Source organism: Eptesicus fuscus, chromosome 3 (genome assembly GCF_027574615.1).
Source record: "Eptesicus fuscus isolate TK198812 chromosome 3, DD_ASM_mEF_20220401, whole genome shotgun sequence".
NCBI classification, from domain to species: Eukaryota; Metazoa; Chordata; class Mammalia; order Chiroptera; family Vespertilionidae; genus Eptesicus; species Eptesicus fuscus.
The window spans coordinates 108256648-108273190 of NC_072475.1; positions in this window are offsets into that span (position 1 = coordinate 108256648).

The following is a 16543-nucleotide window of genomic DNA, read 5'->3' on the forward strand; positions in this document are numbered from 1 at the left end:
ATAACTCAGGTAGTGTGTCACTTTGAGGAAAAAACATTATTTCGCAAATGTTTCATCCTCAGGAGCAGCAAATGTTTCATCCTCAGCATGCGGCCATCTCAGCGGCCGCGTGTCATCAGAAATGGCTACGCGTGTCAGTGCTGACACACGTGTCATAGGTTAGCCATCACTGGTTTAGAGCATAGGCTGAACACATGTTCATAATAGAGCATAGATACTTGTGAGGTGATACACCCAACAGAAAAATGAATTCTTTAAAGTGACTAGGGGTAGAATAACAAGGTGCAACCACCTGAAACTGGACATTAGGGTAGACATTAGGAAAGTATTTCTAAATGTAGGGTTGATTAGATTTTGGAATAATTTTCTGGGAAATGTCACTAAGGTCCCATCACTAGGAATGCTCAAGAGTAAATTAGATGAATATAGATTGTTATTTATGGCCACAGTGATGAGGTCAAGCCCACAGTAATACAGAGGAGCAAACTCTGTGCCCCTGAAGATGTTCCCCCCTCTATAACAACATCTACTTGATTTTACAAAACAACAAAAACAAAAGCATAGTCATATGTGATATTAACTTACAATAGAGGTTTCCCACAACAACAAGAATGCCTCTTAGTCCTGTTTTCTTTAAGCTAGCTTTTTAATTTAGAGGATAGATGTTTGATTCAGTGAAATGAGTGAAAATGGTGCTCACTTTACATTATAGTGGAATTATTTTGCAGCCAATGTGCTTATATTACCAAATTTTTATTTTGTTCAAAATCATCCTAAGCAGTACTTTGTCTCCTTAATGGTCCTAGTTACCAACTCAGGTTAGCTGTTTTTGATTAATTTTTATGGCAATTTTCAGTTATTTCTATTATTTTAAGTATGAACAGTATTTTAAATTTAGCAGTGTATTGATGTTTGCTTTTTATTTTGATTTGATTTTATTTATTTTATTCAAAATGGTTTGAGTGGCCATTGATTCTTTTGTGAATAATGCAAAGGTATTGGATAAAATTCCTGTGAATGGGGTTGATTTCCTTTTTAAAATGAATGTGAGGGTGGGCACTCTTTACTGGGATGTGAATTCTGTAGAGCAAATGTGAGAGCACTCCTGTGTGCCAGGAACTGTTCTCAATGTCCAACCATATATCCATAAAGTGGAACAACAATGTCTGTGCCTTTGTGTAACCTAATCTCAGTGAGAGGCATTAACAATAAATAGATAAACAAACAAGTAAGTATGTAAAATAGTTTCAGGAATGGAAAAGGATTGTTGATAAAAATGAAACAAAGTGAAACCAAAATTCGAGTTGAGTCCAGGTTCTTTGTCTCTTGAATCAAAGAACAAGTTCCATAGACAAAGAGATGAATGAAAGTAAGGGTTTATTACAGAAAAGCTCCCTGCTGCAGGGAGGGGACCCAAGCAGGTTGCAGCAACAGTTCAGTAGTCTAAGGGTTTATACGTGCCCTGCTAACTTCTCAATGATTGGCTAAAAAAATTTGGCCTTACAACACCCATACATTTTAAGCTTCAGGGCTCCCATATATTTTCCCACCCTGTGTGTTAAGCCTGGGATCAGGGCCCTTTGTTCTTGTGATTTTACATGGGACAGGGTGTGGCTGACAAACTGGTTCCTTTCCACATCTGTAGTATCCAGCTGCACCTCCCCTTTATATTCCTCTCCCCTAGTTTCTTCCTTGACTGCCTAACTGCTTCTAACTCCTCCTTACTCTCCTCTTATTAGGAGTCCCTAACTGCTATTAGGGAAGAGGGATGACACCCACTCTACTTTCAGTTGGTAAGGGGTATTGTTGATGGCAACAGTTGTTAGGGATCCATTGGAGGTGGGCGATCTAGGGGATCATGGGAGATAGGGGCTGCCTTTAAGGGTTCCATTCCCATGACCATGTGCAGCTTGATGCATTCTAGGTGAGAGAGTATAAATTGAGTTAGACAATTGAGTATACAGGTGCCAAACAATAATGCTAGGAACAGGCAGGCCAGTGGTCCCCAAACAGGTTAAAGCTATAAGGGTAACGAGGGAAACATATCATGGATTTGGCCCAAATTTCAGGAGATAGAGAACAAGTTCTTTTAACCACACAGCCTGTTTAAGAATAGCCTGTGTTTGGGTGGGGGGGACGGGAAGGAGGGGGGAATATTGTGGCTGACAGGACAGCAGGGAGAGAGAGAGTATGACAGACTTAAGAAGCAAGAGGAGCATGTGTGGACATGTGTGGTGTATGTGTGGGAGAGTGAGGGACAGATAGATATCTCAGGAGTTGCAGGGACTGGCAGATGGGGCTCACCTAGATGGGGAGCCCTTGCTACCACCGGGGGCACCCCCACATCAGCTTGGCTTTGGCACAGAAAGTATACTATCTTGTAGAGGGGAGCAAAGGAGGCCAGGAGTGCTGCCACAACAACATCCCAACTGACCTCAAGCAGCACCCCCAGACCTGGTCAGGGAGCCGCTAGCCAGCCATAACCCACGTGGAACCACCACCGTGCCCTGGCAGGGAGCAACTCGGTACCACAACATGGGTCCCAGATGTCTTCAGTGAGAGCGCATCAGAAAGACCTCTAGAGCTGAAACTCCTAACCAGAGCCCAAACCCAGTGTCCCAGGATCCCATGCTACAGGTCCTCGCATTGTGAGTGCAAGCCACAGGTTCCCCACTCCCCACTCCATCCCTGATACCAATACATAACCTCAGCCAGGTGTGTCCTACACCCTGCCCAGACAGCCCTAGCCAGGCGAGCTCCCTGCCCCTTGAACAGACTGAGCACACTCCGCCACCAGCTTTGTGCTCTGCCTCCAGCTTAGGTAGAGCTCTCACAGGGCAAGCATCCCACCCCTTGCACAGACTGAATGCACTTGGCCACCAGCTTTGTGTTCTGCCACAAATTTAGGCCAAGCCTGTGCAAGATGAGCAACCCACTTCTGGCACAGTCTGAGTGTATTCTGCCACCAGCTTTGCACTTCTCCTCCAGTTTAGGCAGAGCCTTTGCAGGGCAAGTACCCCACCGCTGGCACAGACTGTGTGCACCCTACTGCCAGCACAGGAAGAGCCCATGCAGGGCAAGTGCCCAGCCCCCAGCATAGACTAGTGTGCTCCATCAGCAGACAGAGCCCTTACTGGGTGAGTGCCCCGCACCCCAACAAAGAGAGTGTGCTCCAAGGCCAGCACAGACAGAGCCTTTGGCTGGTGCACACGCTGCCCCCAGCACAGACAGAGCTGTCACACAGTGCACACCCTACCCACAGCCCAAGTCAAAGCTGCTGGTGAAAACTGGTGTGCCAAATCACAGGTCACAGGTCCATGCTGCAAGTGCACTGCCAGAAGGACCTAGGATAGAATCTTGCCTTAGGGGCTGGAGGAGCACAGTGAACTGCATGCCAGAGGGCTCTGGGCTCTCAAAGAGAGTTGCAACTAGGGTTACTGTGCACTCACCCCCACCAACCCTGAGAAATGGATAATTGAGGAACCAGAATTGTGGGAGAAGGGGATACAACTCAGAGCAGAGACAAAAAATGTGTGAAACTCAAGGCAGACCCAGCCCCCGGGGCTAGTGAGTCCATGACCATTAGATTGCAAGGGGCCTCAACAGCTCTGACACAAAGCAGGTAGCCCAGGGCCAGAAAGAGACAGCAAAAATGGGTAGACAAAAAAAAGGAAAGAAAGGGAGGAATCACCAGAAGAGAAAATAAATGAAACACAGGCATGAAATATGGCAGAAAAAGAATTCAGAATAAGGGTCATACAATTCATAAACTGGATGGATTAGAAAATGAACAACCTATGTAAGAATCAGGAAGAAATAAAGAGTAATATAGCTACTATTAAAACCTCCATGGAATCTTTCAACAGTAGACTAGGAGAAGCGGAGGACTGAATTAGCAAATTAGAAGACAGGGAAGCAAAACGTACCCAATCTGAACTGCAATTTGAGAAAAAAATCAAAAGACAGGAGAAAATGAAATTGGAACACCAACTTACACCATTCACAAAAATAAACTCAAAATGGATAAAGGATTTAAACATAAGACAGGAAATCATAAAAATCTTAGAAGAAGCCAGGAGCAGCAAAATAACAGACATTTGTTTTAACAATATCTTAACTGATACAGCTCCTATGGCAATGGAAACTAAGGAGAAAATAAACAAATGGGACTACAACAAAATAAAAAGCTTCTGCACAGCAAAAGAAACCATCAACAAAACAACAAGAAAAGCCCACTGCATGGGAGAACATATTTGCCGATGTTATCTCCGATGCGGGTTTAATCTCCAAAATTTATAGGGAACTCATACAAGTTAACAAAAGGAAGATAAACAATAAAAAAATGGGCAAAGAACCTAAATAGATACCTAAAGAGGACATAAAGAAAGCCAAGAGACATATGAAAACATGCTCAGTCACTAATCATCAGAGAGATGCAAATCAAAACTACAATGAGATACCATCTCACACCTGTCCGAATGGCTATCATCAACAAATCAACAAATGACAAGTGCTATAGAAATTATTATTTTCCCATATGAATAAGTAAGTATCCCTTTGGTAAGCTGAGAAAAGGAGCCCTCATGCACTGCTGGTGGGAATGCAGACTGGTGCAGCCACTGTGGAAGACAGTATGGTGTTTCCTCAAAAAGTAAAAATGGAACTTCCATTTGACCCAGGAATCCCACTTCTAGGAATATTACCCAAGAAAATAGAAACATCAATAAGAAAGGATATATGCATCCCTATGTTCATAGCAGCACAATTTACAATAGCTAAGATTTGGAAACAACCTAAGTGCCCATCAGCAGATGAGTGGATTAGACAACTGTGGTACATCTACAGTTTACACAATGGAATACTACACTGCTGTAAAAAAAATGAATGCTTAGCATTTGCAACAGCATGGATGGAACTGGAGAGCATTATGCTAAGCTAAATACGTCAGTCAGAGAAAGATAAATATCACATGATGTCACTCATTTGTGGAATATAATGAACAACATAAACTGATGAGAAAAATAGAACAAGAGTCACTGAAGCATTGAACAGACTGTCCAAACTATGAGGGAAGGTGGGGGGTTGGGGGTAAGAGATCAACCAAAGGACTTGTATGCATGCATATGAATGAGCATAGCCAATGGATACAGACTTGGAGGGGCGCATGTGCTGGGGGTGGGGACGGCTGGGGAGAGGTCAATGTGGGATAAAGGAGACTTATGTAATACTTTTAACAATAAACAATTTAAAAAAAAGAATAGCCTGTGTTCAAAGAGCTGTTGATATATATATATATCAGGAGGAACTGGCAATAGCACAGACGCTACCCTGCTCAGCGAGGAGGTAGTTTAGGGCCATTCTATCTAGAACCATGTGAGCTAGGGAATATAGTGACCTCTGCATACTTTTGAAATTCAATCCTATATCTTAGCTATCTTGTGAAATAGAGATTGTTAGGTTAGCAAGGAAGACTGAGTTAAGAATGATCCCTGTGGTCATGCCTGCAAGGGCTGCCACTAGTGTTGTAATTCCTAGGGCAATCAGGGTTATGGGCTTGCACTTGGGCCTAACTAATGTCCCCAAGGAATGATGATCTTAATAAATATGTAACTGGGTATTGTTTAGAATTGAAGACTGAGGATTCATTTATTTTATCTGTCCAATTGTGCAATAACCGGAGGATTTCTGAGAATATAGTCACTGCATTCCCAGGCAGAATTATTTTCCCCATATGAATAAGTAAGTATCCTTTTGGTAAGCATAAAAGTCCTGAGGAATTGGGGATGGAAGTGTTGGGGAGCAAAGAAATAAAAAATCTGTCCAGGCCAGTTTGATTTTTGGTACTTGAGGGTATTCACAAAAAATTCACAGGGTCTGATTGAGTTATGAAACCATCAACTAAACTGATGGTATTTGACCCCTTGTTCAGTGAAGTTACAGGAATTAATATTCATTATAGTGCAATTTGTAGTGCCATTAATGGCAGACACAGGGGACCCATCACGTTCTCGTGTATGTCGTCCTATTAGAAAAGGAGCAGATAGCTCATTGAGCAATTTTACAGCAATAACCCAGACCAGATCCTGTGATTATAGGTGCTGTCCACAGATAGGACAACCTAGTGATCAAAGGTGGTATGGGAATGCGGGAATTAGTGAAAGTAAGAGGTTGCCTAATCAGAATAAGATTAGCCATCTCCATTCTTTCTAGGATCCTAAATTTCAGCAACATTGATTCTTGGCCTCTATAGGCTATGGAAGCATAGCCCAATTGGGCCATTAGTGGAACACTGAAATGCCAGTTTGGCTGTCAGCTCCCATTCAAGCATGGCTGGAATCTCCTTCTGAGCAGCCTTAATAATTTGGTATAGGGGATGGCTATCTCCCATACCCTAGCAACCATAGTCTGCAAAACCTTGTTATGCCCCCAAAGCCTCTCATCTGTTTCAGAGTGTGGGGCAGGGGAAAGGAATAAATAGGCTTGATTCTGTCCTCTCCCAGTGCCCTAGTTCCTTTAGTCTAAACTAGGCCCAGATATGTCACAGATGTCTGACAAAGTTGTGCCTTAGTTCTTGAGACCTTATATCCTCTTTCTTCTGGGAAAGGTATTATATCTTTAAGGTCCAATACTGTAAACCACTCAGTGTCTTCTGAAATCTGGGATTATAAGGCATTAAGATTGGGGACTACAGGATATACAAAGATTACTGCCTCATTTATTAAACCGAGGCTTTTGGACAAGCTCCCATTCTCCATTGGGCTTTTGGATTCCCAGAAAAGGAGTGCTACATGGGCTATAACAGGGTTTCAACAAGCTTGTGCCTTTTAAGTTGTCTATTATAGCCTGTAATCCCTTCCTTGCCTCTGGCTTGAGGGGGTACTGTTTCTGATGTGGGAAGCAGGCTGAATCCCTGAAGTGTATCCAAGCAGGGATTGCCCCAACCACTCTGCAAACTTTCCCTTTGGTGGCCCATACCTCGAGATCAATCTCCGTCTCCAACAGGGGGAGACAGAGTACTCATTCTGGCATTTTACCTATGGTAGTTTCTGAAGGGGGCTAAGATGACTTGTCCTAGTAAGGGAGTTGGACTTTCTGGCATGATCAAGAAGGCATGTGAGAAAAACAGGTTGTCCCAATTGCAACTCAAAGGGTGTGAAAAACGCCTAGTCACTGGCTTCTCAGACACACATCTTACAGTCGCTCTATAGGAGGAGCGGAGGCTGGGATTGGAGAGGAGGACAGAGAAGGTGGCTCCAGTGTCAAGGAGGAAGTCAATTTCTTTTCCCTCAACGGTCAGGGCTACCCAGGGCTTCTGTCTGGAGATGATCGACTATGTCAGAGCCGGGTAGGACAGCCCTGGGACCCATCAAACCTGCTGTTGAAACATTTGGGATGGTGGATCCATCTGCAGGAGCCTTCACCCCTTTGGTCAGTGATGCCCCTTGCAGATGAGACAAGACTGGAGTAGCTTTATCTTTCCCTGAGGATAATCCCTTCGGATATGTCCCAGTTGGCCACAGCTATAGCATGTGGCAACAGGGGTTCTACAGCCTCAGGGACGCTGACTTCTGATATTTGCTTCCTGAAGTGCTGTGACTAGAGCTGCTGCCTTCCTCTTATCTCTTGCCTCCTTTTCTTCAGCCTCCCAATGGTCCCTATTATACTAGTAAAAGACCAAAGTGGCAACCTTCTCTATGGGCTGATTGCCAATTTCTATAAACTTCTCCTAATATCTGGGGATGATTGAATAACAAATTTATCCTTTAAAATGAGTTGGCCCTCAAAGGAATCTGGGGACATGGAAGTGTATTTCGTCAATACACTGAGCCGCTCCATAAAGATTGAGGCATTTTCTTCCTTCCCTGGAATTACAGATGAGAGCTTGGAGTGATTTAGACTAGAGAACACAGACTTGGAAGTGCTTATGAACCCAATTCCTTAAGACAGTATCTGGATCCCAACCAGGATCCTAGGTAGGAACCGCTTGCTTTCTGGTGGGGCAGTGGGCTTTTTCCTCCTCGCTCAGGTCTTCCCTCCAGTGAGTCATGCAATATTCATTACCAAAATTATAGGCAGCATCTAAGGCCACCATTTTCTAGAAGGGTGGCAGGGTCTAGTCTAAAAATAGCAATACATTCTTCCAAGACAGGTCAAATGTATGGGTAAAACCCTGGGAGACATCTAGTATTAATCAGTATCATCTGAGAACTTCCCTAGTTCTGTATTAATCTGTTTTAGGTCTTGCAGGGAGAAGGGGACCTGGATCCATGTAGGGCCATATGCTCCACCTGCCATAGCTTGAAGAGGGTAAAGTGATGCAGGAGTCAGTGTTGTGGACCCTCGGCCTTCTTTGGATAGAACTTCACAAATCAGGGGCCCTGGGTACAGTGAGCTTGAGGGTTCAAGGGGAGCCTGTAGGGAAGCCTGTACCCTCTCAAAAGCAGGTAGTTCCCAGGGACCCACATGAGTCCAAGCAGCTAAAATTGGAAGATTAGGTTTACACGGCTGGCATAACTTCTGATTATCTCGCAGTGCAAAGAAGGCCTATACATAAAGGACCTCTGACCACTTCCCTTCCCTCCTACAAAATAGGTCTAATTGAAAGATGGTGTTATAATTAATGCCTCCTTCTGGGGTGCTGGAAACCAATCAGTGTCACTAAAAGAGAGATGTTGACAGGAAGCCAGGAAGGCTGGTCAACAACCTTAATTACTCTAACCACTCACCCTTTAGTTGTTTACATTGTTAGCTGAAGCAGCCTCTGCCTTTGTTTGTCCCATGTAAGTTTTTATTTATCTCCTACCTAAGGGCTACATGTAAATTTCTGTTTATCTTGCCTAAGATGTTTTTCCCCAAAACCTCAATAAAAGGGATGGCGGGGCCAGAGCAGTGAGTAGTTCTCCCACTAGAGTTGGACTACCATTTCGCCAAATTGAATTTCTTCAAGTCTCCTTTCATTTGTGTGCAGCCCTTCTCCAGAACTTGAACCCTGAACCGGAACCCTGAACCACGCGGGATGTGGGAAAGGGATTCCTACACTGGGGGCCATGTATCTCCATTGTGGCAGAAAAACTGAAATCGGCTATGTGGGCAATCAGTCATGTCTATCTGATGAAGCTCTAGGGAAATGTCAATACCAAGGCTTGATTAAGCTTCCCTGGGTAGCAGTACTCCATGTGCATTGTCACACCTCGATTTTGTGATATCAATATTGTTATGACTTCACAGGGAAAGGACAATGACAACTCCATATTGGTACTTCTCCAGATTCTGTTATATGTATTTCTTCCTTTGCCTGATATAAATCTGTATCTTTTCTCAGTAATAAACCAAAACTATTACTGTAACGGTTAGCATCAGAAGTAAAGGCAGTCTTATGTAGACAGTGGTCACTCTAATGTCGCAGTAATATAACCTTCACAGATAGAGTATTGATCATCCATATATATAGCCATTAGTCACACATGACTATTGAGCTCTTGAAATATAGTTAGTGCCACTAAGAAAGTGACTTCCACCTTTTATTTAATTTCAACCAAATTAAAATTAAAAACAAAAACAGTGTAAAATTTTTATATTGATTGCAGGTTGAAATAATATTATTTGCATATTTTGGGTTAAATAAAATGTTATTAAAATTGAGTTAATTTGTGTGTTTTTTTTTCGTGATAAGCTGAATAATAGCATCCAAAAATGTCTAGGTCCCAGGAACTTGTGAATGTTACTTTACATGGGAATGGACTTCACCAATGTAATTAAAATAAGAATATTTTTAAAAATTATTTTAAATTAAATTTATTAGAGTGATATTGGTTAATAAGATTATATAGGATTCAAGTGTACATTTATATGATACATGATGTGTATATTGCACTGTGTGCCTACTACCCAAAGTCAGATCATCTTTCATCACCATATATTTGGCACCTTTTACCCCTTACTACACCTACTCCTTTCCCTCTGGTAACCACCACACTATTGTCTGTGTCTATCAGTTTCAGTTTTATATCCCACATATGTGGGAAATTATATGGTTCTTAGCATTTATTCTGACTGACTTGTTTTGCTTAGCAAGATATTTTCAAGGTCCATTCATGTTTTTACAAATGGCAGTATTTCATCTTTTCTTATGGCTGAGTAGTATTCCATAATATATATGTACCATATCTTCTTTATCCAATCTTCTATCGTAGGGCACTTCAGTTGTTCCAATGTTGGCCATTGTGGATAATGCTGCAATGAACATAGGGGTGCATATATCTTTGCAAATAATGTTTTCACATTTTTTGGGGTAGATATCCAGGAGAGGGGTTGGTGCTGGGTTATATAGTAACTTTATTCTTAATTTTTTGAGAAACCTCTATACCCTCTTGCACAGTGCTGTACCATTTTGCATTCCTACCAGCAGTGAATGAGGGTTCCTTTTCTCCACAACCTCTCTAACATTTATTACTTGTCTTGTTTGATAACAGCCATGCTAATAGGTGTGAGGTGGTATCTCATTGTAGTTTGATTTGCATTACAGCGAGTGAGTTTGATCATCTTTTCATATATATGTTGGTCATTTGTAAAATAAGAACCTTGAGATGGAAATAATATCCTGGATTATCCCAGTGGGCCTGTTATAATTGAAAGAGTCCATTATAAGAAAGCAGCAGGAGATCATAATGAGTAGTAAGAGATATGATCAAGGAAGCAAGAAGATAGACTGATGTGAGAGAAGAACCATGAGCCAAGGGATTCTAGTCTTCTAGAAGCTGAAAAGGCAAGGAAACAAATGCTTCCCTCAGAGCTTCTAGAAGGATCCATCCATGTCAATACCTTGATTTTAGCACTGTGAGACTCATCTAAGATGTTTAACCTCAAGAACAATTAAAAAAATGATGATTTGTTTTAAGTCATTAAGTTTATGCTAGTGTATTAAAGCAGTAATAGGAAACTAATATAACTTCTCACTTTTTAAAATTTTGTTATTATAAAACTAGATGTCCGGTGCATGAATTTGTGCATGGGTGGGGTCCCTCAGCCTGGCTGGTGATCAAGACCTATCGGGGGGTGGCTAGCTGGGAGGATGGACCATGATAGGTTGGCTGGCCGGCGATGGGGGAGGGACTGCAGGAGGTTGGCCAGCCTCTCACCAGAGCCAATTGGGGGGCTGGCTAGCAGGGGTTGGGGGCCATGGGAGGTTGGCTGTGGGAATGCACTGACCACCAGGGACAGCTCCTGCATTGAGATGTAATTTAAAATTACGTCTATGGCTCACATTATATTCCTATTGGACAGTTCTGGCCTGCATATTATTTTTATTCTATTGTAATAACATTTTTATTTTTTATAGGTTGATTAAATATTTCAGCGTAGAGCGGGAAACCAAGATGGCAGCATAGGTAAACACCTAAACTGCTGCCTGGCACAACAATTTCAAAACTACAACTAAAAGACAGAATGGACATCATCCAGAACCACAGGAAAGCTGGCTGAGTGGAAATTCTACAACTAGAAGGAAAGAAAACAGCTCACAGAAAATCAGAGGAGCTGCAAAGGACTGAGGTATGGAGACACACGCGCAGAGAGGAAGGGCGGCTGAGTGCCTGGCTGGCTTTCTCTGGAGGGAGAGGGAAGGAAACCCCCAACTGCAGTGAACCCCAGTTCCGGGTAAAACCCCATGGACCCAGGCTCATACTGGGATAGTCTGGACTGTCAGGTAAAGAGAAAGGCACACGGAGACTCGGAGATTCGGGGAAACCGTGGCGGGCAGGGGTCTGGAGGCGCGCGTGCGCAGAGAAGACTGACTGCTGAGATTGCTGCTAGCTCTCCCTAGCGGAAGGGAGTCAGAAGCTCCTGATTGCACTGAACCCCAGTTCCGACTGCACTGAACCCCAGTTCCGGGTGAGCCTGGGGGAATCTGGACTGTTAGGCAGAAACTCAGGGGAGCCGCGGAAGGCAGAGGTCTGGAGGCGCGCACGCAAGGGCAGGGCTGACGGGAAGCCAAGACTTTCTGCTCAGCCCTGAGACTCAGCCCCAATCCAAGCTGAGCACAGAGGATTTTGCAATTTTGCAAGTCTGGCCCTATAAGGCTGTCTCCAGCACAGGACTCCTGGCGAAGACACAGCTGATACACATAGCCAATTGGCCTGGAGGGCAATTCCTCCCAGTGATACTAACAACAATCAAGATTTAACTACAACAAGGCTGTACACACAGACCACAAAGGGGTGCACCAATAGTGTCCACCTCAGGTGACTAGGAGGCCAACCCACTGGGCCATATAGGAAACCTAGCACACAAAGCTACCCTACCAACTCAGGGAAGCATCAAAAATGTGGAGACAAAGTAACAGATCACAGACGAAAGAAATGGAAAAAAAAAATTACTGGATAGAGAATTCAAAACCACGGTTATAAGGTTTTTCAAGTATTTCCTAGAAACGGCCAATAAATTTAGCCAGACCCTCGAGGATATGAAAAAGGACCAACTAGAAATTAAACATACACTGACTGAAATAAAAAAAATTATACAGAGACCCAACAGCAGACTAGAGGAACGCAAGAATCAAGTCAAAGATTTGAAATACAAAGAAGCAAAAAACACTCAACCTGGAAAGCAAAAAGAAAAAAGAATCAAAAAAGTTGAAAATAGTGTAAGAAGCCTCTGGGATAACTTCAAGCGTACCATCACCAGAATTATGGGGGTGCCAGAAGAAGAGAGAAAGCAAGATACTGAAAAGCTATTTGAAGAAATAATGACTGAAAACTTCCCCCACCTGGTGAAAGAAATAGACTTACAAGTCCAGGAAGCACACAGAACCCCAAACAAAAGGAATCCAAAGAGGACCACACCAAGACACATCATAATTAAAATGCCAAGAGCAAAAGACAAAGAGAGAATATTAATAGCAGCAATAGAAAAACAGTTAATTACCTACAAGAGAGTACCCATATGATTGTCAGCTGATTTCTCAACAGAAACTATGCAGGCCAGAAGGGAGTGGCAAGAAATATTCAAAGTGATGAATAGCAAGAACCTACAACCAAGATTACTCTACCCAGCAAAGTTATCATTCAGATTGGAAGGTCAGATAAAGAGCTTTACAGATAAGAAAAAGCTAAAGGAGTTCATCATCACCAAACCAGTATTATATGAAATGCTGAAAGGTATTCTTTAAGAAGAGGAAGAAGAAAAAAATAAAGATAAAAATTATGAACAACAAATACATATCTATCAACAAGTGAATCTAAAAATCAAGTGAATTAAAAATCTGAGGAACAGAATAAACTGGTGAATATAATAGAATCAGGGGCATAGAAAGGGAGAAGACTGATAATTCTCAGGGGAAAAGGGTATGGGAGGGTACAGGAAGATACTGGACAAAAATCGTACACCTATGGATGAGGACAGTGGTGGGGGGAGGTAAGGGCAGAGGGTGGGGTGAGAACCGGGTGGAGAGGAGCTATGGGGGGGAAAAGAAACTATTGTAATAATCTGAATAATAAAGATTTATTAAATTAAAAAATATATTTCAGTGTAAATATTTCACTTATTCTTTCCATAAGCAAGTTTTCTTGATAGGTTTTAATCAATTGGTGATATTCAAATGCTTTGAATTTTTCTAGGTCCGTGGTAGACAAACTGCGGCTCACGAGCCACATGCGGCTCTTTGGCCCCTTGAGTGTGGCTCTTCCACAAAATACCACGGCCTGGGTGAGTCTATATTGAAGAAGTGGCATTAGAAGAAGTTTAAGTTTAAAAAATTTGGCTCTCAAAAGAAATTTCAATCGTCGTACTGTTGATATTTGGCTCTGTTGACTAATGAGTTTGCCTACCACTGTTCTAGGTGATGTTAGGGCTAAAGAAGTATTGGACATACTCTAGTTCATGATGTGACAAGAGGAGGCCATATAGGAATTCATAAAACCCAAACATAAGGAGACTGATTGGTCATAGGCTTCATGAGGAATATAGGTTTGAGATGAGGCTTCAGTGATGGATTAATCTTCAATGGTGAATGGTGATTTGAAATAAGGACATCATGGAGCATGAAGAGTACACTGAATAGAAGTATAAAGGAGACAGAAAGTTAAAACACCATAGGTAAAAATAAAAAAATATATTTAATTTCCTTGTTTATTACAACTAACCTAAAGTTGCTATCAAACTGTACTCTTCTGGGTAAAAGGGCTGATGCATGGGTGGGGGCATGAAAAACACACAAAATACTTAAATATTTTCAATATTCTATTGACATTTTTAGATAAATTTTGGAAGAAAAATAAAAACAAGTGAGGAAATTTTAACTACAGTGGACAAAGTGTCTGAGAAATTAAAACAGAAAATGAATTTAAATGAATACCAGTAGATGCCTACAATGGTAGAGTGCGGAAACCCAAAATCAAGAGAATAGCTTGATGAGATTGGAAATAGGGAGCTATGGAAGGTTTTTGAGGAATATATTTCAATATGTGTTTAGGAATATATAAATGATAAAAATGTGTTTAAGAAGATTCTTATAGAAATATTTTTCATGCTGGTTTAAAGAAATTGGGTGCTTAAGTGAAAAAACAATGAGCAAAGATATGTTAAAGGGTAAGGGTGATAGATAAGCTAACCTAGAGAAACCCAAACCACGTAAAGCTTCTGTGGTTTTTTTTAAGGAGAACTTTAATGTAGCATTTTAAAAGTTATTAAAATGACCTGGTGAGGTTCAGCTTTATTACTAATATTACAGTTGTAGCCATACCTTAAAATATTTTCTTATATTTCTAAGTGTGGGTAATAGTATAGAATAAAGGGTACTAGCTGTGGAATAAATATGGTTTGAATCAAACCCTGCCACTTACCTGGAAGTTACATCTCTTCAGTTAGCTTTCATTTCCTCATCTATAAATGGGGTCATTAATCCTTTCACAAAATGTTACCTTGATGATTAAAGGAGAAATAATATATTTAAATATTCAGCATAGCACAATAAGGTTCAAGAGAATGTAAGAGTATTTTATTCATTTAAATCACATAAATCCAATTACACAGTGTCTGCAAAAACAGAGAGAGGATTTCCCGTTTTGGATTAAACTCATCTCCACTATCCCAGGAGAGACATAACTAAAATGCAAAGGGAATAAAAAGTAAATAATTATTTGCCTTTAATTTTATAAGGATGTAATCTCCAGAGGTTTAAGAGCAGCACCAATTTTGACTACCAGATTTTTGTCTTACTTGCTGACTTTAGAACCCAATCTCTGTTTAAATCTAACTTCAGTGTAGATGTTGTACAAGTTCATTTTCAAGTGTTTCCTAGACACACTCAAAAAAATTTATTAAATCCTATGAGAATCAATATCAATACAGTCTCTGCATATGACTAAATGTGACAATCAGCACACTGTATTCCAATATCCTTCACTGTTGGTGATGAAGATGTGACCTCAGATTACATCTTGCAGTGTCTAATTAATGAGAAGCCATCCTATAGATGAGCAGGGTTGTGTTTTCTGCTATTCTTTTGTTACAAAGACTGTGATCATTAGGTGACTTATTATGTTGAATTGAACTGGGAAGATCCTCCTCCCCACACCACACCCAAACCACAAAGGTGAATAACTGCCTCACATTTGCCAGCAAATTCTTTATGATTTGGAATAAAATGGGCCTTGTCTAGGCAGATACACTGTTATATTATCTGATGTAGTCATTTTATTTCTTTTCATACTTTTTGTTGTGTTCTGTATGTACATAATATATGTATCTCTTGATTTGCTTTGTTAGAGACTGTAAATGAAAGTCCCAAAACCATATTGAAAATCATGTAGTACAACAAGAGTTGGAAACATTTTTTCTCTCCTCATCATCATTGTTGCTTTTAGGTGAATGAATGTATACTTTGTGCTGACTGTAAAAAAAAGCCATTAAAAAGCTGTTCCCAGCTAAAAGGTTTCAATACATAGGGAATTATATCACTTTCTTTATTTCCCACCCTCCCCCTTAGCAGAGACATACATGGTTATAATAGCCAAATCAAAGAACATTTATTTGAATGATTTGTAATCAGTACTGCTGTTGTCTATGGAAGTTGTGAGTAATTTTACACTCTTAAAACCTTGTACCTGGGTTTGCTATCAATTTGAGCACAATTATTATAATGTTAACATTACACTGAGTGGCAAGATTATTATGATCTCTGAACACATAATAATCTGAATAATCTGGCCACTCAGCATATATATATATATATATATATATATCTATATATATATATATATATATCCTATCTAATAAAAGAGTAATATGCAAATTGACTGTACATCTGCTACACCCAGAAGCCACGTGCACCAGCCAATCAGGAGCGAATATGCAAATAAACCCAACCAAGATGGCTGAGGCCACAGAGAGCAGGAGGGAGGCTTGGATTTCCCCGGCAATGGAGGAAGCCAAGTTTTCCGCCTGCCCTTGCTGGCCCAGGCCTCCACTCAATGCTACAAAGTTTCAATGATAGAAGATAAATAAATCCCAACAAAAATGATGGCAGCCACAGAGCTGGAGAGAGCAG